This window comes from Borostomias antarcticus, assembly GCF_949987555.1.
Source record: "Borostomias antarcticus genome assembly, chromosome: 3".
NCBI classification, from domain to species: Eukaryota; Metazoa; Chordata; class Actinopteri; order Stomiiformes; family Stomiidae; genus Borostomias; species Borostomias antarcticus.
This window is the reverse complement of record NC_140236.1, coordinates 25,464,153-25,489,951: the sequence shown is the minus strand read 5'-3', so window position 1 is coordinate 25,489,951 and position 25,799 is coordinate 25,464,153.

The following is a 25,799-nucleotide window of genomic DNA, read 5'->3' as shown; positions in this document are numbered from 1 at the left end:
ATGTATGTAGGAGTTATGAGGACTTCCTGTTTCACCAATAGGTGGCACTATAAGTATGATGCAATACTGACACATAGATGTGTTCAGGACAGAACCGTCATGAAGCGTGAGATATATGGGACAAATTGGATTATGTATGGAGGAGATATGAGGACTTCCTGTTTCACCAATAGGTGGCGCTATAAGTATGACGCAATACTGACACATAGATGTGTTCAGGACAGAACCGTCATGAAGCGTGAGATATATCGGACAAATTGGCTAATGTATGTAGGAGTTATGAGGACTTCCTGTTTCACCAATAGGTGGCGCTATAAGTATGACGCAATACTGACACATAGATGTGTTCAGGACAGGACCGTCATGAAGCGTGAGATATATCGGACAAATTGGATAATGTATGGAGGAGTTATGAGGACTTCGTGTTTTATGGCGAAATGTCAAACTTTGGCGGGGCGCCACGGCAAGGGTGTTTTGTGAAAACTCAATTTTTTTGATAACTTTTGATCACAAAGGTCTTAAGATGATGCTGACCCGATATGAAGTTGATCGGATTAAATCTGTAGGAGGAGTTCGTCGAAGTACGAGGCATGGAAATGGTCAAAACAAGGACAAAATGGCACATTAAGAGCAAAATGGCGGACTTCCTGTTGCATGTTGGGTATAGCTCCAAGAGACATTTAAGTGTGGCTCGATGAAATACATATGCCCACCGAATTTCGTTCGCCTACATCAAACTGAAAGGTGGGGCTCGCCATTTTAAACTTTCCAGGGGGCGCTCTTGAGCCGTTTTGCCACGCCCATTTCCGTCACCAATGAAATATCCGATTTTCACCGGGACTGATGTATCTGCAAAGTTTCATCCGTTTTCATCGATGTTTAGGCCGCCAAAAAGGCATTTGTTTGGGGAGAAGAAGAATAAGGAGAACTAGGGCTGCGAGCAGCAGTGAGCGGGCCCTCGCACCCCACGCGTGTCGGGGTGTGGCGCCGTTAAAGGGTGTGCTATTTCGGTGTCCAGTACTGACAGAAACTTCCTGTCACCAGTAGGTGGCGCTCTAAGCGTGACTCAATACCGACGCATGGATGTGTTCAGGACGGTACCTTGATGAAGCGTGAGAAATGTTGTGTAAATCGGACAAAGTATGTAGGAGTTATGAGGACTTCCTGTAAGCAGTAGGTGGCGCTGTAGGTATGACGCAATACTGACCTACAGATGTGTTCAAGATGCGACCTTCATCAAGCGTGAGCAATTTGGAGTAAATCGGATAATGTATGTAGGAGTTATGAGTACTTCCTGTTTCACCAGTAGGTGGCGCTGTAAGTGTAACTCAATACCGACGCATAGATGTGTTCAGAAGGTGACCTTCATGAAGCGTCAGCAATTTGGTGCAAATCGGATAATGTATGCAGGAGTTATGAGGACTTCCTGTTTCACCAATAGGTGGCGCTATAAGTATGACGCAATACTGACACATAGATGTGTTCAGGACAGAACCGTCATGAAGCGTGAGATAAATCGGACAAATCGGATAATGTATGGAGGAGTTATGAGGACTTCCTGTTTCACCAATAGGTGGCGCTATAAGTATGACGCAATACTGACACATAGATGTGTTCAGGACAGAACCGTCATGAAGCGTGAGATATATCAGACAAATCGGATAATGTATGGAGGAGTTATGAGGACTTCCTGTTTCACCAATAGGTGGCGCTATAAGTATGACGCAATACTGACACATAGATGTGTTCAGGACAGAACCGTCATGAAGCGTGAGATATATCGGACAAATCGGATAATGTATGGAGGAGTTATGAGGACTTCCTGTTTCACCAATAGGTGGCGCTATAAGTATGATGCAATACTGACACATAGATGTGTTCAGGACAGAACCGTCATGAAGCGTGAGATATATCGGACAAATTGGATAATGTATGGAGGAGTTATGAGGACTTCGTGTTTTATGGCGAAATGTCAAACTTTGGCGGGGCGCCACGGCAAGGGTGTTTGGTGAAAACTCAATTTTTTTGATAACTTTTGATCACAAAGGTCTTAAGATGAAGCTGACCCGATATGAAGTTGATCGGATGAAATCTGTAGGAGGAGTTCGTCGAAGTACGAGGCATGGAAATGGTCAAAACAAGGACAAAATGGCACATTAAGAGCAAAATGGCGGACTTCCTGTTGCATGTTGGGTATAGTTTCAAGAGACATTTTAGTGTGTCTCGATGAAATACATATGCCCTCCGAATTTCGTTCGCCTACATCAAACTGAAAGGTGGGGCTCGCCATTTTAAACTTTCCAGGGGGCGCTCTTGAGCCGTTTTGCCACGCCCATTTCCGTCACCAATGATATATCCGATTTTCACCGGGACTGATGTATCTGCAAAGTTTCATCCGTTTTCATTGATGTTTAGGCCGCCAAAAAGGCATTTGTTTCGGAAGAAGAAGGAGAAGAAGGAGAATAAGGAGAATAATAATAATCCTTCGAGTTTCAATAGGGCCTCGCACCGCCAGTGCTCGGGCCCTAATAAGGAGAATAAGGAGAATAATAATCCTTCGAAATACAATAGGGCCTCGCACCGCCAGTGCTCGGGCCCTAACTAGTGCTGCGAGCAGCAGTGAGCGGGCCCTCGCACCCCACGCGGGTCGGGGTGTGGCGCCGTTAAAGGGTGTGCTATTTCGGTGTCCAGTACTGACAGAAACTTCCTGTCACCAGTAGGTGGCGCTCTAAGCGTGACTCAATACCGACGCATAGATGTGTTCAGGACAGTACCTTGATGAAGTGTGAGAAATGTTGTGTAAATCGGACAAAGTATGTAGGAGTTATGAGGACTTCCTGTAAGCAGTAGGTGGCACTGTAAGTATGACGCAATACTGACCTACAGATGTGTTCAAGATGCGACCTTCATCAAGCATGAGCAATTTGGAGTAAATCGGATAATGTATGTAGGAGTTATGAGTACTTCCTGTTTCACCAGTAGGTGGCGCTGTAAGTGTTACTCAATACCGACGCATAGATGTGTTCAGAAGGTGACCTTCATGAAGCGTCAGCAATTTGGTGCAAATCGGATGATGTATGCAGGAGTTATGAGGACTTCCTGTTTCACCAATAGGTGGCGCTATAAGTATGACGCAATACTGACACATAGATGTGTTCAGGACAGAACCGTCATGAAGCGTGAGATAAATCGGACAAATCGGATAATGTAGGGAGGAGTTATGAGGACTTCCTGTTTCACCAATAGGTGGCGCTATAAGTATGACGCAATACTGACACATAGATGTGTTCAGGACAGAACCTTCATGAAGCGTGAGATATATCGGACGAATTGGCTAATGTATGTAGGAGTTATGAGGACTTCCTGTTTCACCAATAGGTGGCGCTATAAGTATGACGCAATACTGACACATAGATGTGTTCAGGACAGAACCGTCATGAAGCGTGAGATATATCGGACAAATTGGATAATGTATGTAGGAGTTATGAGGACTTCCTGTTTCACCAATAGGTGGCGCTATAAGTATGACGCAATACTGACACATAGTTGTGTTCAGGACAGAACCTTCATGAAGCGTGAGATATATCGGACGAATTGGATTATGTATGTAGGAGTTATGAGGACTTCCTGTTTCACCAATAGGTGGCGCTATAAGTATGATGCAATACTGAAACATAGATGTGTTCAGGACAGAACCTTCATGAAGCGTGAGATATATCGGACGAATTGGATAATGTATGTAGGAGTTATGAGGACTTCCTGTTTCACCAATAGGTGGCGCTATAAGTATGACGCAATACTGACACATAGATGTGTTCAGGACAGAACCTTCATGAAGCGTGAGATATATCGGACGAATTGGATAATGTATGTAGGAGTTATGAGGACTTCCTGTTTCACCAATAGGTGGCGCTATAAGTATGATGCAATACTGAAACATAGATGTGTACAGGACAGAACCGTCATGAAGCATGAGATATATCGGACAAATTGGATAATGTATGTAGGAGTTATGAGGACTTCGTGTTTTATGGCGAAATGTCAAACTTTGGCGGGGCGCCACGGCAAGGGTGTGTGGTGAAAACTCAATTTTTTTGATAACTTTTGATCACAAAGGTCTTAAGATGAAGCCGACCCGATATGAAGTTGATCAGATGAAATCTGTAGGAGGAGTTCGTTGAAGTACGAGGCATGGAAATGGTCAAAACAAGGACAAAATGGCACATTAAAAGCAAGATGGCGGACTTCCTGTTGCATGTTGGGTATAGCTCCAAGAGACATTTTAGTGTGTCTCGATGAACTACATATGCCCACCGAATTTCGTTCGACTACATCAAACTGAAAGGTGGGGCTCGCCATTTTAAATTTTCAAGGGGGCGCACTTGAGCCGTTTTGCCACGCCCATTTCCGTCACCCATGAATTATCAAATTTTTTACCGGGACTGACGTATGTGCAAAGTTTCATCCGTTTTCATCGATGTTAAGGCCGCCAAAAAGGCATTTGTTTGGGGAGAAGAAGAAGGAGAAGGAGAAGAATAATAATAACTAGTGCTGCGAGCAGCAGTGAGCGGGCCCTCGCACCCCACGCGGGTCGGGGTGTGGCGCCGTTAAAGGGTGTGCTATTTAGGTGTCCAGTACTGACAGAAACTTCCTGTCACCAGTAGGTGGCGCTCTAAGCGTGACTCAATACCGACGCATAGATGTGTTCAGGACAGTACCTTGATGAAGCGTGAGAAATGTTGTGTAAATCGGATAACGTATGTAGGAGTTATGAGGACTTCCTGTAAGCAGTAGGTGGCGCTGTAGGTATGACGCAATACTGACCTACAGATGTGTTCAAGATGTGACCTTCATCAAGCATGAGCAATTTGGAGTAAATCAGATAATGTATGTAGGAGTTATGAGTACTTCCTGTTTCACCAGTAGGTGGCGCTGTAAGTGTAACTCAATCCCAACGCATAGATGTGTTCAGAAGGTGACCTTCATGAAGCGTCAGCAATTTGGTGCAAATCGGATGATGTATGCAGGAGTTATGAGGACTTCCTGTTTCACCAATAGGTGGCGCTATAAGTATGATGCAATACTGACACATAGATGTGTTCAGGACAGAACCGTCATGAAGCGTGAGATAAATCGGACAAATCGGATAATGTATGGAGGAGTTATGAGGACTTCCTGTTTCACCAATAGGTGGCGCTATAAGTATGACGCAATACTGACACATAGATGTGTTCAGGACAGAACCGTCATGAAGCGTGAGATATATCGGACAAATTGGATAATGTATGGAGGAGTTATGAGGACTTCCTGTTTCACCAATAGGTGGCGCTATAAGTATGACGCAATACTGACACATAGATGTGTTCAGGACAGAACCGTCATGAAGCGTGAGATATATCGGACAAATTGGATAATGTATGGAGGAGTTATGAGGACTTCCTGTTTCACCAATAGGTGGCGCTATAAGTATGACGCAATACTGACACATAGATGTGTTCAGGACAGAACCGTCATGAAGCGTGAGATATATCGGACAAATTGGATAATGTATGGAGGAGTTATGAGGACTTCCTGTTTCACCAATAGGTTGCGCTATAAGTATGACGCAATACTGACACATAGATGTGTTCAGGACAGAACCGTCATGAAGCGTGAGATATATCGGACAAATTGGATAATGTATGGAGGAGTTATGAGGACTTCCTGTTTCACCAATAGGTGGCGCTATAAGTATGATGCAATACTGACACATAGATGTGTTCAGGACAGAACCGTCATGAAGCGTGAGAAATATCGGACAAATTGGATAATGTATGGAGGAGTTATGAGGACTTCCTGTTTCACCAATAGGTGGCGCTATAAGTATGATGCAATACTGACACATAGATGTGTTCAGGACAGAACAGTCATGAAGCGTGAGATATATCGGACGAATTGGATAATGTATGTAGGAGTTATGAGGACTTCCTGTTTCACCAATAGGTGGCGCTATAAGTATGACGCAATACTGACACATAGATGTGTTCAGGACAGAACCCTCATGAAGCGTGAGATATATCGGACAAATCCGATAATGTATGGAGGAGTTATGGGGACTTCCTGTTTCACCAATAGGTGGCGCTATAAGTATGATGCAATACTGACACATAGATGTGTTCAGGACAGAACCGTCATGAAGCGTGAGATATATCGGACGAATTGGATAATGTATGTAGGAGTTATGAGGACTTCCTGTTTCACCAATAGGTGGCGCAATAAGTATGACGCAATACTGACACATAGATGTGTTCAGGACAGAACTGTCATGAAGCGTGAGATATATCGGACAAATCCGATAATGTATGGAGGAGTTATGAGGACATCGTGTTTTATGGCGAAATGTCAAACTTTGGCGGGGCGCCACGGCAAGGGTGTTTGGTGAAAACTCAATTTTTTTGATAACTTTTGATCACAAAGGTCTTAAGATGAAGCTGACCCGATATGAAGTTGATCGGATGAAATCTGTAGGAGGAGTTCGTCGAAGTACGAGGCATGGAAATGGTCAAAACAAGGACAAAATGGCACATTAAGAGCAAAATGGCGGACTTCCTGTTGCATGTTGGGTATAGCTCCAAGAGACATTTAAGTGTGGCTCGATGAAATACATATGCCCTCCGAATTTCGTTCGCCTACATCAAACTGAAAGGTGGGGCTCGCCATTTTAAATTTTCCAGGGGGCGCTCTTGAGCCGTTTTGCCACGCCTATTTCCGGCACCCATGAATTATCAAATTTTTCACCGGGACTGACGTATCTGCAAAGTTTCATCCGTTTTCATCGATGTTTAGGCCGCCAAAAAGGCATTTGTTTCGGAAGAATAATAATAATAATAATAACTAGTGCTGCGAGCAGCAGTGAGCGGGCCCTCGCACCCCACGCGGGTCGGGGTGTGGCGCCGTTAAAGGGTGTGCTATTTCGGTGTCCAGTACTGACAGAAACTTCCTGTCACCAGTAGGTGGCGCTCTAAGCGTGACTCAATACCGACGCATAGATGTGTTCAGGACAGTACCTTGATGAAGTGTGAGAAATGTTGTGTAAATCGGACAAAGTATGTAGGAGTTATGAGGACTTCCTGTAAGCAGTAGGTGGCGCTGTAAGTATGACGCAATACTGACCTACAGATGTGTTCAAGATGCGACCTTCATCAAGCATGAGCAATTTGGAGTAAATCGGATAATGTATGTAGGAGTTATGAGTACTTCCTGTTTCACCAGTAGGTGGCGCTGTAAGTGTTACTCAATACCGACGCATAGATGTGTTCAGAAGGTGACCTTCATGAAGCGTCAGCAATTTGGTGCAAATCGGATGATGTATGCAGGAGTTATGAGGACTTCCTGTTTCACCAATAGGTGGCGCTATAAGTATGACGCAATACTGACACATAGATGTGTTCAGGACAGAACCGTCATGAAGCGTGAGATAAATCGGACAAATCGGATAATGTATGGAGGAGTTATGAGGACTTCCTGTTTCACCAATAGGTGGCGCTATAAGTATGATGCAATACTGACACATAGATGTGTTCAGGACAGAACCGTCATGAAGCGTGAGATATATCGGACAAATCCGATAATGTATGGAGGAGTTATGGGGACTTCCTGTTTCACCAATAGGTGGCGCTATACGTATGACGCAATACTGACACATAGATGTGTTCAGGACAGAACCGTCATGAAGCGTGAGCTATATCGGACAAATCGGATAATGTATGGAGGAGTTATGAGGACTTCCTGTTTCACCAATAGGTGGCGCTATAAGTATGACGCAATACTGACACATAGATGTGTTCAGGACAGAACCGTCATGAAGCGTGAGATATATCGGACAAATCGGATAATGTATGGAGAAGTTATGAGGACATCGTGTTTTATGGCGAAATGTCAAACTTTGGCGGGGCGCCACGGCAAGGGTGTTTGGTGAAAACTCAATTTTCTTGATAACTTTTGATCACAAAGGGCTTAAGATGAAGCTGACTGAGTATGAAGTTGATCGGATGAAATCTGTAGGAGGAGTTCGTTGAAATACGAGGCATGGAAATGGTCAAAACAAGGACAAAATGGCACATTAAAAGCAAAATGGCGGCCTTCCTGTTGCATGTTGGGTACAGCTCTAAGAGACATTTTAGTGTGGCTCGATGAAATACATATGCCCTCCGAATTTCGTTCGCCTACATCAAACTGAAAGGTGGGGCTCGCCATTTGAAACTTTCCAGGGGGCGCTCTTGAGCCGTTTTGCCACGCCCATTTCCGTCACCCATGAATTATCAAATTTTTCACCGGGACTGACGTATCTGCAAAGTTTCATCCGTTTTCATCGATGTTTAGGCCGCCAAAAAGGCATTTGTTTTGGAAGAAGGAGAAGAAGGAGAATAATCCTTCGAAATACAATAGGGCCTCGCACCGCCAGTGTGCTCGGGCCCTAATAATAATAATCCTTCGAGTTTCAATAGGGCCTCGCACCGCCAGTGCTCGGGCCCTAACTAGTGCTGCGAGCAGCAGTGAGCGGGCCCTCGCACCCCATGCGTGTCGGGGTGCGGCGCCGTTAAAGGCTGTGCTATTTCGGTGTCCAGTACTGAGAGAAACTTCCTGTCACAAGTAGGTGGCGCTCTAAGCGTGACTCAATACCGATGCATAGTTGTGTTCAGGACAGTACCTTGAGGAAGCCTGAGAAATGTTGAGTAAATCGGACAATGCATGTAGGAGTTATGATGACTTCCTGCTTGACCTGTAAGCGGCGCTATAAGTAGGACTCAATACTGATCTACAGATGTGTTCAGGACGCGACCTTCATCAAGCGTGAGCGATTTGGAGTAAATCGGATAATGTATGTAGGAGTTATGAGGACTTCGTGTTTCACCAGTAGGTGGCGCTGTAGGTATGATGCAATACTGACTTACAGATGTGTTCAAGATGTGACCGTCATCAAGCATGAGCAATTTGGAGCAAATCGGATAACGTATGTAGGAGTTATGAGTACTTCCTGTTTCACCAGTAGGTGGCGCTGTAAGTGTGACTCAATACCGATGCATAGATGTGTTCAGAAGGTGACCTTCATGAAGCGTCAGCAATTTGGTGCAAATCGGATGATGTATGCAGGAGTTATGGGGACTTACTGTTTCACCAATAGGTGGCGCTATAAGTATGACGCAATACTGACACAAAGATGTGTTCAGGACAGAACCGTCATGAAGCATGAGATATATCGGACAAATTGGATAATGTATGGAGGAGTTATGAGGACTTCCTGTTTCACCAATAGGTGGCGCTATAAGTATGACGCAATACTGACACATAGATGTGTTCAGGACAGAACCGTCATGAAGCGTGAGATATATCGGACAAATCCGATAATGTATGTAGGAGTTATGGGGACTTCCTGTTTCACCAATAGGTGGCGCTATAAGTATGACGCAATACTGACACATAGATGTGTTCAGGACAGAACCGTCATGAAGCGTGAGATATATCGGACAAATTAGATAATGTATGGAGGAGTTATGAGGACTTCGTGTTTTATGGCGAAATGTCAAACTTTGGCGGGGCGCCACGGCAAGGGTGTTTGGTGAAAACTAAATTTTTTTGATAACTTTTGATCACAAAGGTCTTAAGATGAAGCTGACCCGATATGAAGTTGATCAGATGAAATCTGTAGGAGGAGTTCGTCGAAGTACGAGGCATGGAAATGGTCAAAACAAGGACAAAATGGCACATTAAGAGCAAAATGGCGGACTTCTTGTTGCATGTTGGGTATAGCTCCAAGAGACATTTTAGTGTGGCTCGATGAAATACATATGCCCACCGAATTTCGTTCGCCTACATCAAACTGAAAGGTGGGGCTTGCCATTTTAAACTTTCCAGGGGGCGCTCTTGAGCCGTTTTGCCACGCCCATTTCCGTCACCCATGAAATATCCGATTTTTACCGGGAGTGATGTATCTGCAAAGTTTCATCCGTTTTCATCGATGTTTAGGCCGCCAAAAAGGCATTTGTTTGGGGAGAAGAAGAAGGTAGGAGAATAATAATCCTTCGAAATACAATAGGGCCTCGCACCGCCAGTGCTCGGGCCCTAACTAGGGCTGCGAGCAGCAGTGAGCGGGCCCTCGCACCCCATGCGTGTCGGGGTGCTGCGCCGTTAAAGGCTGTGCTATTTCGGTGTGCAGTACTGAGAGAAACTTCCTGTCACCAGTAGGTGGCGCTCTAGGCGTGACTCAATACCGAAGCATAGATGTGTTCAGGACGGTACCTTGATGAAGCGTGAGAAATGTTGAGTAAATCGGATAACGTATGTAGGAGTTATGAGGACTTCCTGTTTCACCAGTAGGTGGCGCTGTAAGTGTGACTCAATACCGACACATAGATGGGTTCAGAAGGCCACCTTCATGAAGCGTCAGCAATTTGGTGCAAATCGGATGATGTATGCAGGAGTTATGAGGACTTCCTGTTTCACCAATAGGTGGCGCTATTCGTATGACGCAATACTGACACATAGATGTGTTCAGGACAGAACCGTCATGAAGCGTGAGCTATATCGGACAAATTGGATAATGTATGGAGGAGTTATGAGGACTTCCTGTTTCACCAATAGGTGGCGCTATAAGTATAACGCAATACTGAAACATAGATGTGTTCAGGACAGAACCGTCATGAAGCGTGAGATATATCGGACAAATTGGATAATGTATGGAGGAGTTATGAGGACTTCCTGTTTCACCAATAGGTGGCGCTATAAGTATGACGCAATACTGACACATAGATGTGTTCAGGACAGAACCGTCATGAAGCGTGAGATATATCGGACAAATTGGATAATGTATGGAGGAGTTATGAGGACTTCGTGTTTTATGGCGAAATGTCAAACTTTGGCGGGGCGCCACGGCAAGGGTGTTTGGTGAAAACTCAATTTTCTTGATAACTTTTGATCACAAAGGTCTTAAGATGAAGCTGACCCGATATGAAGTTGATCGGATGAAATCTGTAGGAGGAGTTCGTCGAAGTACGAGGCATGGAAATGGTCAAAACAAGGACAAAATGGCACATTAAGAGCAAAATGGCGGACTTCCTGTTGCATGTTGGGTATAGCTCCAAGAGACATTTAAGTGTGGCTCGATGAAATACATATGCCCACCAAATTTCGTTCGCCTACATCAAACTGAAAGGTGGGGCTCGCCATTTTAAACTTTCCAGGGGGCGCTCTTGAGCCGTTTTGCCACGCCCATTTCCGTCACCAATGAAATATCCGTTTTTCACCGGGTCTGATGTATCTGCAAAGTTTCATCCGTTTTCATCGATGTTTAGGCCGCCAAAAAGGCATTTGTTTGGGGAGAAGAAGAAGGAGAAGGAGAAGGAGAATAATAATAATCCTTCGAAATTCAATAGGGCCTCGCACCGCCAGTGCTCGGGCCCTAACTAGGGCTGCGAGCAGCAGTGAGCGGGCCCTCGCACCCCATGCGTGTCGGGGTGCTGCGCCGTTAAAGGCTGTGCTATTTCGGTGTGCAGTACTGAGAGAAACTTCCTGTCACCAGTAGGTGGCGCTCTAGGCGTGACTCAATACCGAAGCATAGATGTGTTCAGGACGGTACCTTGATGAAGCGTGAGAAATGTTGAGTTAATCGGATAACGTATGTAGGAGTTATGAGGACTTCCTGTTTCACCAGTAGGTGGCGCTGTAAGTGTGACTCAATACCGACACATAGATGGGTTCAGAAGACCACCTTCATGAAGCGTCAGCAATTTGGTGCAAGTCGGATGATGTATGCAGGAGTTATGAGGACTTCCTGTTTCACCAATAGGTGGCGCTATACGTATGACGCAATACTGACACATAGATGTGTTCAGGACAGAACCGTCATGAAGCGTGAGCTATATCGGACAAATTGGATAATGTATGGAGGAGTTATGAGGACTTCCTGTTTCACCAATAGGTGGCGCTATAAGTATGACGCAATACTGAAACATAGATGTGTTCAGGACAGAACCGTCATGAAGCGTGAGATATATCGGACAAATTGGATAATGTATGGAGGAGTTATGAGGACTTCGTGTTTTATGGCGAAATGTCAAACTTTGGCGGGGCGCCACGGCAAGGGTGTTTGGTGAAAACTCACTTTTTTTGATAACTTTTGATCACAAAGGTCTTAAGATGAAGCTGACCCGATATGAAGTTGATCGGATGAAATCTGTAGGAGGAGTTCGTCGAAGTACGAGGCATGGAAATGGTCAAAACAAGGACAAAATGGCACATTAAGAGCAAAATGGCGGACTTCCTGTTGCATGTTGGGTATAGCTCCAAGAGACATTTTAGTGTGTCTCGATGAAATACATGTGCCCTCCGAATTTCGTTCCCCTACATCAAACTGAAAGGTGGGGCTCGCCATTTTAAATTTTCCAGGGGGCGCTCTTGAGCAGTTTTGCCACGCCCATTTCCGTCACCCATGAATTATCAAATTTTTCACCGGGACTGACGTATCTGCAAAGTTTCATCCGTTTTCATCGATGTTTAGGCCGCCAAAAATGCATTTGTTTTGGAAGAAGGAGAAGAATAATAATAATAATCCTTCGAAATTCAATAGGGCCTCGCACCGCCAGTGCTCGGGCCCTAATAATCCTTCGAGTTTCAATAGGGCCTCGCACCGCCAGTGCTCGGGCCCTAATAACTAGGGCTGCGAGCAGCAGTGAGCGGGCCCTCGCACCCCACGCGTGTCGGGGTGCTGCGCCGTTAAAGGCTGTGCTATTTCGGTGTGCAGTACTAAGAGAAACTTCCTGTCACCAGTAGGTGGCGCTCTAGGCGTGACTCAATACCGAAGCATAGATGTGTTCAGGACGGTACCTTGATGAAGCGTGAGAAATGTTGAGTAAATCGGATAACGTATGTAGGAGTTATGAGGACTTCCTGTTTCACCAGTAGGTGGCGCTGTAAGTGTGACTCAATACCGACACATAGATGGGTTCAGAAGGCCACCTTCATGAAGCGTCAGCAATTTGGTGCAAATCGGATGATGTATGCAGGAGTTATGAGGACTTCCTGTTTCACCAATAGGTGGCGCTATTCGTATGACGCAATACTGACACATAGATGTGTTCAGGACAGAACCGTCATGAAGCGTGAGATATATCGGACGAATCGGATAATGTATGGAGGAGTTATGAGGACTTCCTGTTTCACCAATAGGTGGCGCTATAAGTATGATGCAATACTGACACATAGATGTGTTCAGGACAGAACCGTCATGAAGCGTGAGATATATCGGACGAATCGGATAATGTATGGAGGAGTTATGAGGACTTCCTGTTTCACCAATAGGTGGCGCTATAAGTATGACGCAATACTGACACATAGATGTGTTCAGGACAGAACCGTCATGAAGTGTGAGATATATCGGACAAATTGGATAATGTATGGAGGAGTTATGAGGACTTCCTGTTTCACCAATAGGTGGCGCTATAAGTATGACGCAATACTGACACATAGATGTGTTCAGGACAGAACCGTCATGAAGCGTGAGATATATCGGACAAATCGGATAATGTATGTAGGAGTTATGAGGACTTCCTGTTTCACCAATAGGTGGCGCTATAAGTATGACGCAATACTGACACATAGATGTGTTCAGGACAGAACCGTCATGAAGCGTGAGATATATCGGACAAATCCGATAATGTATGGAGGAGTTATGAGGACTTCCTGTTTCACCAATAGGTGGCGCTATAAGTATGACGCAATACTGACCCATAGATGTGTTCAGGACACAACCGTCATAAAGCGTGAGATATATCGGACAAATCCGATAATGTATGGAGGAGTTATGAGGACTTCCTGTTTCACCAATAGGTGGCGCTATAAGTATGACGCAATACTGACCCATAGATGTGTTCAGGACAGAACCGTCATGAAGCGTGAGATATATCGGACAAATCGGATAATGTATGGAGGAGTTATGAGGACATCGTGTTTTATGGCGAAATGTCAAACTTTGGCGGGGCGCCGCGGCAAGGGTGTTTGGTGAAAACTCAATTTTTTTGATAACTTTTGATCACAAAGGTCTTAAGATGAAGCTGACCCGATATGAAGTTGATCGGATGAAATCTGTAGGAGGAGTTCGTCGAAGTACGAGGCATGGAAATGGTCAAAACAAGGACAAAATGGCACATTAAGAGCAAAATGGCGGACTTCCTGTTGCATGTTGGGTATAGCTCCAAGAGACATTTAAGTGTGGCTCGATGAAATACATATGCCCTCCGAATTTCGTTCGCCTACATCAAACTGAAAGGTGGGGCTCGCCATTTTAAATTTTCCAGGGGGTGCTCTTGAGCCGTTTTGCCACGCCTATTTCCGGCACCCATGAATTATCAAATTTTTCACCGGGACTGACGTATCTGCAAAGTTTCATCCGTTTTCATCGATGTTTAGGCCGCCAAAAAGGCATTTGTTTGGGGAGAAGAAGAACAAGAATAACTAGGGCTGCGAGCAGCAGTGAGCGGGCCCTCGCACCCCACGCGTGTCGGGGTGTGGCGCCGTTAAAGGGTGTGCTATTTCGGTGTGCAGTACTGAGAGAAACTTCCTGTCACTAGTAGGTGGCGCTCTAAGCTTGACTCAATACCGAAGCATAGATGTGTTCAGGACGGTACCTTGATGAAGTGTGAGACATGTTGAGTAAATGGAATAACGTATGGAGGAGTTATGAGGACTTCCTGTTTCACCAATAGGTGGCGCTGTAAGTATGACGCAATACTGACACATAGATGTGTTCAGGACAGAACCGTCATGAAGCGTGAGATATATCGGACAAATCGGATAATGTATGGAGGAGTTATGAGGACTTCCTGTTTCACCAATAGGTGGCGCTATAAGTATGACGCAATACTGACACATAGATGTGTTCAGGACAGAACCGTCATGAAGCGTGAGATATATCGGACAAATCGGATAATGTATGGAGGAGTTATGAGGACTTCCTTTTTCACCAATAGGTGGCGCTATAAGTATGACGCAATACTGACACATAGATGTGTTCAGGACAGAACCGTCATGAAGCGTGAGATATATCGGACAAATCGGATAATGTATGGAGGAGTTATGAGGACTTCCTGTTTCACCAATAGGTGGCGCTATAAGTATGACGCAATACTGACACATAGATGTGTTCAGGACAGAACCGTCATGAAGCGTGAGATATATCGGACAAATCGGATAATGTATGGAGGAGTTATGAGGACTTCCTGTTTTACCAATTGGTGGCGCTATAAGTATGACGCAATACTGACACATAGATGTGTTCAGGACAGAACCGTCATGAAGCGTGAGATATATCGGACAAATCGGATAATGTATGTAGTAGTTATGAGGACTTCCTGTTTCACCAATAGGTGGCGCTATAAGTATGACGCAATACTGACACATAGATGTGTTCAGGACAGAACCCTCATGAAGCGTGAGATATATCGGACAAATCGGATAATGTATGGAGGAGTTATGAGGACTTCCTGTTTTACCAATAGGTGGCGCTATAAGTATGACGCAATACTGACACATAGATGTGTTCAGGACAGAACCTTCATGAAGCGTGAGATATATCGGACGAATTGGATAATGTATGGAGGAGTTATGAGGACTTCCTGTTTCACCAATAGGTGGCGCTATAAGTATGACGCAATACTGACACATAGATGTGTTCAGGACAGAACCGTCATGAAGCGTGAGATATATCGGACAAATTGGATAATGTATGGAGGAGTTATGAGGACTTCCTGTTTCACCAATAGGTGGCGCTATAAGTATGACGCAATACTGACACATAGATGTGTTCAGGACAGAACCGTCATGAAGCGTGAGATATATCGGACAAATTGGATAATGTATGTAGGAGTTATGAGGACTTCCTGTTTCACCAATAGGTGGCGCTATAAGTATGACGCAATACTGACACATAGATGTGTTCAGGAGAGAACCGTCATGAAGCGTGAGATATATCAGACAAATTGGATAATGTATGTAGTAGTTATGAGGACTTCCTGTTTCACCAATAGGTGGCGCTATAAGTATGACGCAATACTGACACATAGATGTGTTCAGGACAGAACCGTCATGAAGCGTGAGATATATCGGACAAATTGGATAATGTATGTGGGAGTTATGAGGACTTCCTATTTCACCAATAGGTGGCGCTATAAGTATGACGCAATACTGACACATAGATGTGTTCAGGACAGAACCGTCATGAAGCGTGAGATATATCGGACAAGTCCGATAATGTATGGAGGAGTTATGGGGACTTCCTGTTTCACCAATAGGTGGCGCTATAAGTATGACGCAATACTGACACATAGATGTGTTCAGGACAGAACCGTCATGAAGCGTGAGATATATCGGACAAATTGGATAATGTATGTAGGAGTTATGAGGACTTCGTGTTTTATGGCGAAATGTCAAACTTTGGCGGGGCGCCACGGCAAGGGTGTATGGTGAAAACTCAATTTTTTTGATAACTTTTGATCACAAAGGTCTTAAGATGAAGCTGACCGGATATGAAGTTGATCGGATAAAATCTGTAGGAGGAGTTCGTTGAAGTACGAGGCATGGAAATGGTCAAAACAAGGACAAAATGGCACATAAAAAGCAAAATGGCGGACTTCCTGTTGCATGTTGGGTATAGCTCCAAGAGACATTTTAGTGTGGCTCAATGAAATACATATGCCCACCGAATTTCGTTCGCCTACATCAAACTGGAAGGTGGGGCTTGCCATTTTAAATTTTCCAGGGGGCGCTCTTGAGCCGTTTTGCCACGCCCATTTCCGTGACCCATGAATTATCAAATTTTTCCCCGGGACTGACGTATCTGCAAAGTTTCATCCGTTTTCATCGATGTTTAGGCCGCCAAAAAGGCATTTGTTTGGGGAGAAGAACAAGAAGAACAAGAAGGTAGAATAATAACTAGGGCTGCGAGCAGCAGTGAGCGGGCCCTCGCACCCCACGCGTGTTGGGGTGCGGCGCCGTTAAAGGGTGTGCTATTTCGGTGTGCAGTACTGAGAGAAACTTCCTGTCACCAGTAGGTGGCGCTCTAGGCGTGACTCAATACCGAAGCATAGATGTGTTCAGGACGGTACCTTGATGAAGCGTGAGAAATGTTGAGTAAATCGGATAACGTATGTAGGAGTTATGAGGACTTCCTGTTTCACCAGTAGGTGGCGCTGTAAGTGTGACTCAATACCGACACATAGATGGGTTCAGAAGGCCACCTTCATGAAGCGTCAGCAATTTGGTGCAAATCGGATGATGTATGCAGGAGTTATGAAGACTTCCTGTTTCACCAATAGGTGGCGCTATACGTATGACGCAATACTGACACATAGATGTGTTCAGGACAGAACCGTCATGAAGCGTGAGCTATATCGGACAAATTGGATAATGTATGGAGGAGTTATGAGGACTTCCTGTTTCACCAATAGGTGGCGCTATAAGTATGACGCAATACTGACACATAGATGTGTTCAGGACAGAACCGTCATGAAGCGTGAGACATATCGGACAAATCGGATAATGTATGGAGGAGTTATGAGGACGTACTGTTTCACCAATAGGTGGCGCTATAAGTATGATGCAATACTGACACATAGATGTGTTCAGGACAGAACCGTCATGAAGCGTGAGACATATCGGACAAATCGGATAATGTATGGAGGAGTTATGAGGATGTACTGTTTCACCAATAGGTGGCGCTATAAGTATGACGCAATACTGACACATAGATGTGTTCAGGACAGAACCGTCATGAAGCGTGAGATATATCGGACAAATTGGATAATGTATGGAGGAGTTATGAGGACTTCCTGTTTCACCAATAGGTGGCGCTATAAGTATGACGCAATACTGACACATAGATGTGTTCAGGACAGAACCGTCATGAAGCGTGAGATATATCGGACAAATTGGATAATGTATGGATGAGTTATGAGGACTTCCTGTTTCACCAATAGGTGGCGCTATAAGTATGACGCAATACTGACACATAGATGTGTTCAGGACAGAACCGTCATGAAGCGTGAGATATATCGGACAAATTGGATAATGTATGGATGAGTTATGAGGACTTCCTGTTTCACCAATAGGTGGCGCTATAAGTATGACGCAATACTGACACATAGATGTGTTCAGGACAGAACCGTCATGAAGCGTGAGATATATCGGACAAATTGGATAATGTCTGGAGGAGTTATGAGGACTTCCTGTTTCACCAATAGGTGGCGCTATAAGTATGACGCAATACTGACACATAGATGTGTTCAGGACAGAACCATCATGAAGCGTGAGATATATCGGACAAATTGGATAATGTATGGAGGAGTTATGAGGACTTCCTGTTTCACCAATAGGTGGCGCTATAAGTATGACGCAATACTGACACATAGATGTGTTCAGGACAGAACCGTCATGAAGCGTGAGATATATCGGACAAATTGGATAATGTATGGAGGAGTTATGAGGACTTCCTGTTTCACCAATAGGTGGCGCTATAAGTATGACGCAATACTGAAACATAGATGTGTTCAGGACAGAACCGTCATGAAGCGTGAGATATATCGGACAAATTGGATAATGTATGGAGGAGTTATGAGGACTTCCTGTTTCACCAATAGGTGGCGCTATAAGTATGACGCAATACTGACACATAGATGTGTTCAGGACAGAACCGTCATGAAGCGTGAGATATATCGGACAAATTGGATAATGTATGGAGGAGTTATGAGGACTTCCTGTTTCACCAATAGGTGGCGCTATAAGTATGACGCAATACTGACACATAGATGTGTTCAGGACAGAACCGTCATGAAGCGTGAGATATATCGGACAAATTGGATAATGTATGTAGGAGTTATGAGGACTTCGTGTTTTATGGCGAAATGTCAAACTTTGGCGGGGCGCCACGGCAAGGGTGTTTGGTGAAAACTCAATTTTTTTGATAACTTTTGATCACAAAGGTCTTAAGATGAAGCTGATCCGATATGAAGTTGATCGGATGAAATCTGTAGGAGGAGTTCGTCGAAGTACGAGGCATGGAAATGGTCAAAACAAGGACAAAATGGCACATTAAGAGCAAAATGGCGGACTTCCTGTTGCATGTTGGGTATAGCTCCAAGAGACATTTAAGTGTGGCTCGATGAAATACATATGCCCACCGAATTTCGTTCGCCTACATCAAACTGAAAGGTGGGGCTCGCCATTTTAAACTTTCCAGGGGGCGCTCTTGAGCCGTTTTGCCACGCCCATTTCCGTCACCAATGATATATCCGATTTTCACCGGGACTGATGTATCTGCAAAGTTTCATCCGTTTTCATTGATGTTTAGGCCGCCAAAAAGGCATTTGTTTCGGAAGAAGAAGGAGAAGAAGGAGAATAAGGAGAATAATAATAATCCTTCGAGTTTCAATAGGGCCTCGCACCGCCAGTGCTCGGGCCCTAATAATCCTTCGAAATTCAATAGGGCCTCGCACCGCCAGTGCTCGGGCCCTAACTAGTGCTGCGAGCAGCAGTGAGCGGGCCCTCGCACCCCATGCGGGTCGGAGTGTGGCGCCATCAAAGGGTGTGCTATTTCGGTGTCCAGTACTGAGAGAAACTTCCTGTCACCAGTATGTGGCGCTCTAAGCGTGACTCAATACCAACACATAGATGTGTTCAGGACAGTACCTTGATGAGGCGTGAGAAATGTTGTGTAAATCAGACAATGTATGTAGGAGTTATGATGACTTCCTGTAAGCAGTAGGTGGCGCTATTAGTATGACCCAATGCTCACTCACAGATGTGTTCAGGATGCGACCTTCAACAACCCTGAGCAATTTGGAGTAAATGGGATAACGTATGTAGAAGTTATGAGGACTTCCTGCTTGACCTGTAGGCGGCGCTATAAGTATGACTCAATACTGACCTACAGATGTGTTCAGGATGTGACCTTCATCAACCCTGAGCAATTAGGAGTAAATGGGATAACATATGTAGGAGTTATGAGGACTTCCTGTTTCACCAATAGGTGGCGCTATAAGTATGACGCAATACTGACACATAGATGTGTTCAGGACAGAACCGTCATGAAGCGTGAGATATATCGGACAAATTGGATAATGTATGGAGGAGTTATGAGGACTTCCTGTTTCACCAATAGGTGGCGCTATAAGTATGACGCAATACTGACACATAGATGTGTTCAGGACAGAACCGTCATGAAGCGTGAGATATATCGGACAAATTGGATAATGTATGGAGGAGTTATGAGGTCTTCCTGTTTCACCAATAGGTGGCGCTATAAGTATGATGCAATACTGACACATAGATGTGTTCAGGACAGAACCGTCATGAAGCGTGAGATATATCGGACGAATCGGATAATGTATGTAGGAGTTATGAGTACTTCCTGTTTCACCAGTAGGTGGCGCTGTAAGTGTAACTCAATACCGACGCATAGATGTGTTCAGAAGGTGACCTTCATGAAGCGTCAGCAATTTGGTGCAAATCGTATGATGTATGCAGGAGTTATGAGGACTTCCTGTTTCACCAATAGGTGGCGCTATAAGTATGACGCAATACTGACACATAGATGTGTTCAGGACAGAACCATCATGAAGCGTGAGATAAATCGGACAAATCGGATAATGTATGGAGGAGTTATGAGGACTTCCTGTTTCACCAATAGGTGGCGCTATAAGTATGACGCAATACTGACACATAGATGTGTTCAGGACAGAACTGTCATGAAGCGTGAGACATATCGGACAAATCGGATAATGTATGGAGGAGTTATGAGGACGTACTGTTTCACCAATAGGTGGCGCTATAAGTATGACGCAATACTGACACATAGATGTGTTCAGGACAGAACAGTCATGAAGCGTGAGACATATCGGACAAATCGGATAATGTATGGAGGAGTTATGAGGACGTACTGTTTCACCAATAGGTGGCGCTATAAGTATGACGCAATACTGACACATAGATGTGTTCAGGACAGAACCGTCATGAAGCGTGAGACATATCGGACAAATCGGATAATGTATGGAGGAGTTATGAGGACGTACTGTTTCACCAATAGGTGGCGCTATAAATATGACGCAATACTGACACATAGATGTGTTCAGGACAGAACCGTCATGAAGCGTGAGATATATCGGACAAATCGGATAATGTATGGAGGAGTTATGAGGACATCGTGTTTTATGGCGAAATGTCAAACTTTGGCGGGGCGCCACGGCAAGGGTGTTTGGTGAAAACTCAATTTTTTTGATAACTTTTGATCACAAAGGTCTTAAGATGAAGCTGACCCGATATGAAGTTGATCGGATGAAATCTGTAGGAGGAGTTCGTCGAAGTACGAGGCATGGAAATGGTCAAAACAAGGACAAAATGGCACATTAAGAGCAAAATGGCGGACTTCCTGTTGCATGTTGGGTATAGCTCCAAGAGACATTTAAGTGTGGCTCGATGAAATACATATGCCCACCGAATTTTGTTCGCCTACATCAAACTGAAAGGTGGGGCTCACCATTTGAAACTTTCCAGGGGGCGCTCTTGAGCCGTTTTGCCACGCCTATTTCCGTCACCCATGAATTATCAAATTTTTCACCGGGACTGACGTATCTGCAAAGTTTCATCCGTTTTCATCGATGTTCAGGCCGCCTAAAAGGCATTTGTTTGGAGTAAAGAAGGAGAAGAAGGAGAACTAGTGCTGCGAGCAGCAGTGAGCGGGCCCTCGCACCCCACGCGGGTCGGGGTGTGGCGCCGTTAAAGGGTGTGCTATTTCGGTGTCCAGTACTGACAGAAACTTCCTGTCACCAGTAGGTGGCGCTCTAAGCGTGACTCAATACCGACGCATAGATGTGTTCAGGACAGTACCTTGATGAAGCGTGAGAAATGTTGTGTAAATCGGACAAAGTATGTAGGACTTATGAGGACTTCCTGTAAGCAGTAGGTGGCGCTGTAGGTATGACGCAATACTGACCTACAGATGTGTTCAAGATGCGACCTTCATGAAGCGTCAGCAATTTGGTGCAAATCGGATGATGTATGCAGGAGTTATGAGGACTTCCTGTTTCACCAATAGGTGGCGCTATAAGTATGAAGCAATACTGACACATAGATGTGTTTAGGACAGAACCGTCATGAATCGTGAGATAAATCGGACAAATCGGATAATGTATGGAGGAGTTATGAGGACTTCCTGTTTCACCAATAGGTGGCGCTATAAGTATGACGCAATACTGACACATAGATGTGTTCAGGACAGAACCGTCATGAAGCGTGAGATATATCGGACAAATCGGATAATGTATGGAGGAGTTATGAGGACTTCCTGTTTCACCAATAGGTGGCGCTATAAGTATGACGCAATACTGACACATAGATGTGTTCAGGACAGAACCGTCATGAAGCGTGAGATATATCGGACAAATCGGATAATGTATGGAGGAGTTATGAGGACTTCCTGTTTCACCAATAGGTGGCGCTATAAGTATGACGCAATACTGACACATAGATGTGTTCAGGACAGAACCGTCATGAAGCGTGAGATATATCGGACAAATTGGATAATGTATGGAGGAGTTATGAGGACTTCGTGTTTTATGGCGAAATGTCAAACTTTGGCGGGGCGCCACGGCAAGGGTGTTTGGTGAAAACTCAATTTTTTTGATAACTTTTGATCACAAAGGTCTTAAGATGAAGCTGACCCGATATGAAGTTGATCGGATGAAATCTGTAGGAGGAGTTCGTCGAAGTACGAGGCATGGAAATGGTCAAAACAAGGACAAAATGGCACATTAAGAGCAAAATGGCGGACTTCCTGTTGCATGTTGGGTATAGCTCCAAGAGACATTTAAGTGTGGCTCGATGAAATACATATGCCCACCGAATTTCGTTCGCCTACATCAAACTGAAAGGTGGGGCTCGCCATTTTAAACTTTCCAGGGGGCGCTCTTGAGCCGTTTTGCCACGCCCATTTCCGTCACCAATGAAATATCCGTTTTTCAGCGGGTCTGATGTATCTGCAAAGTTTCATCCGTTTTCATCGATGTTTAGGCCGCCAAAAAGGCATTTGTTTGGGGAGAAGAAGAAGGAGAATAATAATAATAATAATCCTTCGAAATTCAATAGGGCCTCGCACCGCCAGTGCTCGGGCCCTAACTAGGGCTGCGAGCAGCATTGAGCGGGCCCTCGCACCCCACGCGTATCGGGGTGCGGCGCCGTTAAAGGCTGTGCTATTTCGGTGTCCAGTACTGAGAGAAACTTCCTGTCACCAGTAGGTGGCGCTCTAAGCGTGACTCAATACCGATGCATAGATGTGTTCAGGACAGTACCTTAATGAAGCATGAGAAATGTTGAGTAAATCCGATAATGTATGTAGGAGTTATGATGACTTCCTGCTTGACCTGTAGGCGGCGCTATAAGTATGACTCAATACTGACCTAGAGATGTGTTCAGGACGTGACCTTCATCAACCCAGAGCAATTTGGCGTAAATCGGATAACATATGTAGGCGTTATGAGAACTTCCTGTTTCACCAGTAGGTGGCGCTGTAAGTGTGACTCAATACGGATGCATAGATGTGTTCAGAAGGTGACCTTCATGAAGCGTCAGCAATTTGGTGCAAATGGGATGATGTATGCAGGAGTTATGAGGACATCCTGTTTCACCAATAGGTGGCGCTATAAGTATGACGCAATACTGACACATAGATGTGTTCAGGACAGAACCGTCATGAAGCGTGAGATATATCGGACAAATTGGATAATGTATGCAGGAGTTATGAGGACTTCCTGTTTCACCAATAGGTGGCGCTATAAGTATGACGCAATACTGACCCATAGATGTGTTCAGGACAGAACCGTCATGAAGCGTGAGATATATCGGACAAATTGGATAATGTATGCAGGAGTTATGAGGACTTCCTGTTTCACCAATAGGTGGCGCTATAAGTATGACGCAATACTGACACATAGATGTGTTCAGGACAGAACCCTCATGAAGCGTGAGATATATCGGACAAATCCGATAATGTATGGAGGAGTTATGGGGACTTCCTGTTTCACCAATAGGTGGCGCTATAAGTATGATGCAATACTGACACATAGATGTGTTCAGGACAGAACCGTCATGAAGCGTGAGATATATCAGACGAATTGGATAATGTATGTAGGAGTTATGAGGACTTCCTGTTTCACCAATAGGTGGCGCAATAAGTATGACGCAATACTGACACATAGATGTGTTCAGGACAGAACTGTCATGAAGCGTGAGATATATCTGACAAATCCGATAATGTATGGAGGAGTTATGAGGACATCGTGTTTTATGGCGAAATGTCAAACTTTGGCGGGGCGCCACGGCAAGGGTGTTTGGTGGAAACTCAATTTTTTTGATAACTTTTGATCACAAAGGTCTTAAGATGAAGCTGACCCGATATGAAGTTGATCGGATGAAATCTGTAGGAGGAGTTCGTCGAAGTACGAGGCATGGAAATGGTCAAAACAAGGACAAAATGGCACATTAAGAGCAAAATGGCAGACTTCCTGTTGCATGTTGGGTATAGCTCCAAGAGACATTTAAGTGTGGCTCAATGAAATACATATGCCCTCCGAATTTCGTTCGCCTACATCAAACTGAAAGGTGGGGCTCGCCATTTAAAATTTTCCAGGGGGCGCTCTTGAGCAGTTTTGCCACGCCTATTTCCGGCACCCATGAATTATCAAATTTTTCAACGGGACTGACGTATCTGCAAAGTTTCATCCGTTTTCATCGATGTTTAGGCCGCCAAAAAGGCATTTGTTTCGGAAGAAGAATAATAATAACTAGTGCTGCGAGCAGCAGTGAGCGGGCCCTTGCACCCCACGCGGGTCGGGGTGTGGCGCCGTTAAAGGGTGTGCTATTTCGGTGTCCAGTACTGACAGAAACTTCCTGTCACCAGTAGGTAGCGCTCTAAGCGTGACTCAATACCGACGCATAGATGTGTTCAGGACAGTACCTTGATGAAGCGTGAGAAATGTTGTGTAAATCGGACAAAGTATGTAGGAGTTATGAGGACTTCCTGTTTCACCAGTAGGTGGCGCTGTAAGTGTGACTCAATACCGACACATAGATGGGTTCAGAAGGCCACCTTCATGAAGCATCAGCAATTTGGTGCAAATCGGATGATGTATGCAGGAGTTATGAGGACTTCCTGTTTCACCAATAGGTGGCGCTATACGTATGACGCAATACTGACACATAGATGTGTTCAGGACAGAACCGTCATGAAGCGTGAGATATATCGGACAAATTGGATAATGTATGGAGGAGTTATGAGGACTTCCTGTTTCACCAATAGGTGGCGCTATAAGTATGACGCAATACTGACACATAGATGTGTTCAGGACAGAACCGTCATGAAGCGTGAGATATATCGGACAAATTGGATAATGTATGGAGGAGTTATGAGTACTTCCTGTTTCACCAATAGGTGGCGCTATAAGTATGACGCAATACTGACACATAGATGTGTTCAGGACAGAACCGTCATGAAGCGTGAGATATATCGGACAAATTGGATAATGTATGGAGGAGTTATGAGGACTTCCTGTTTCAGCAATAGGTGGCGCTATAAGTATGACGCAATACTGACACATAGATGTGTTCAGGACAGAACCGTCATGAAGCGTGAGATATATCGGACAAATTGGATAATGTATGGAGGAGTTATGAGGACTTCGTGTTTTATGGCGAAATGTCAAACTTTGGCAGGGCGCCACGGC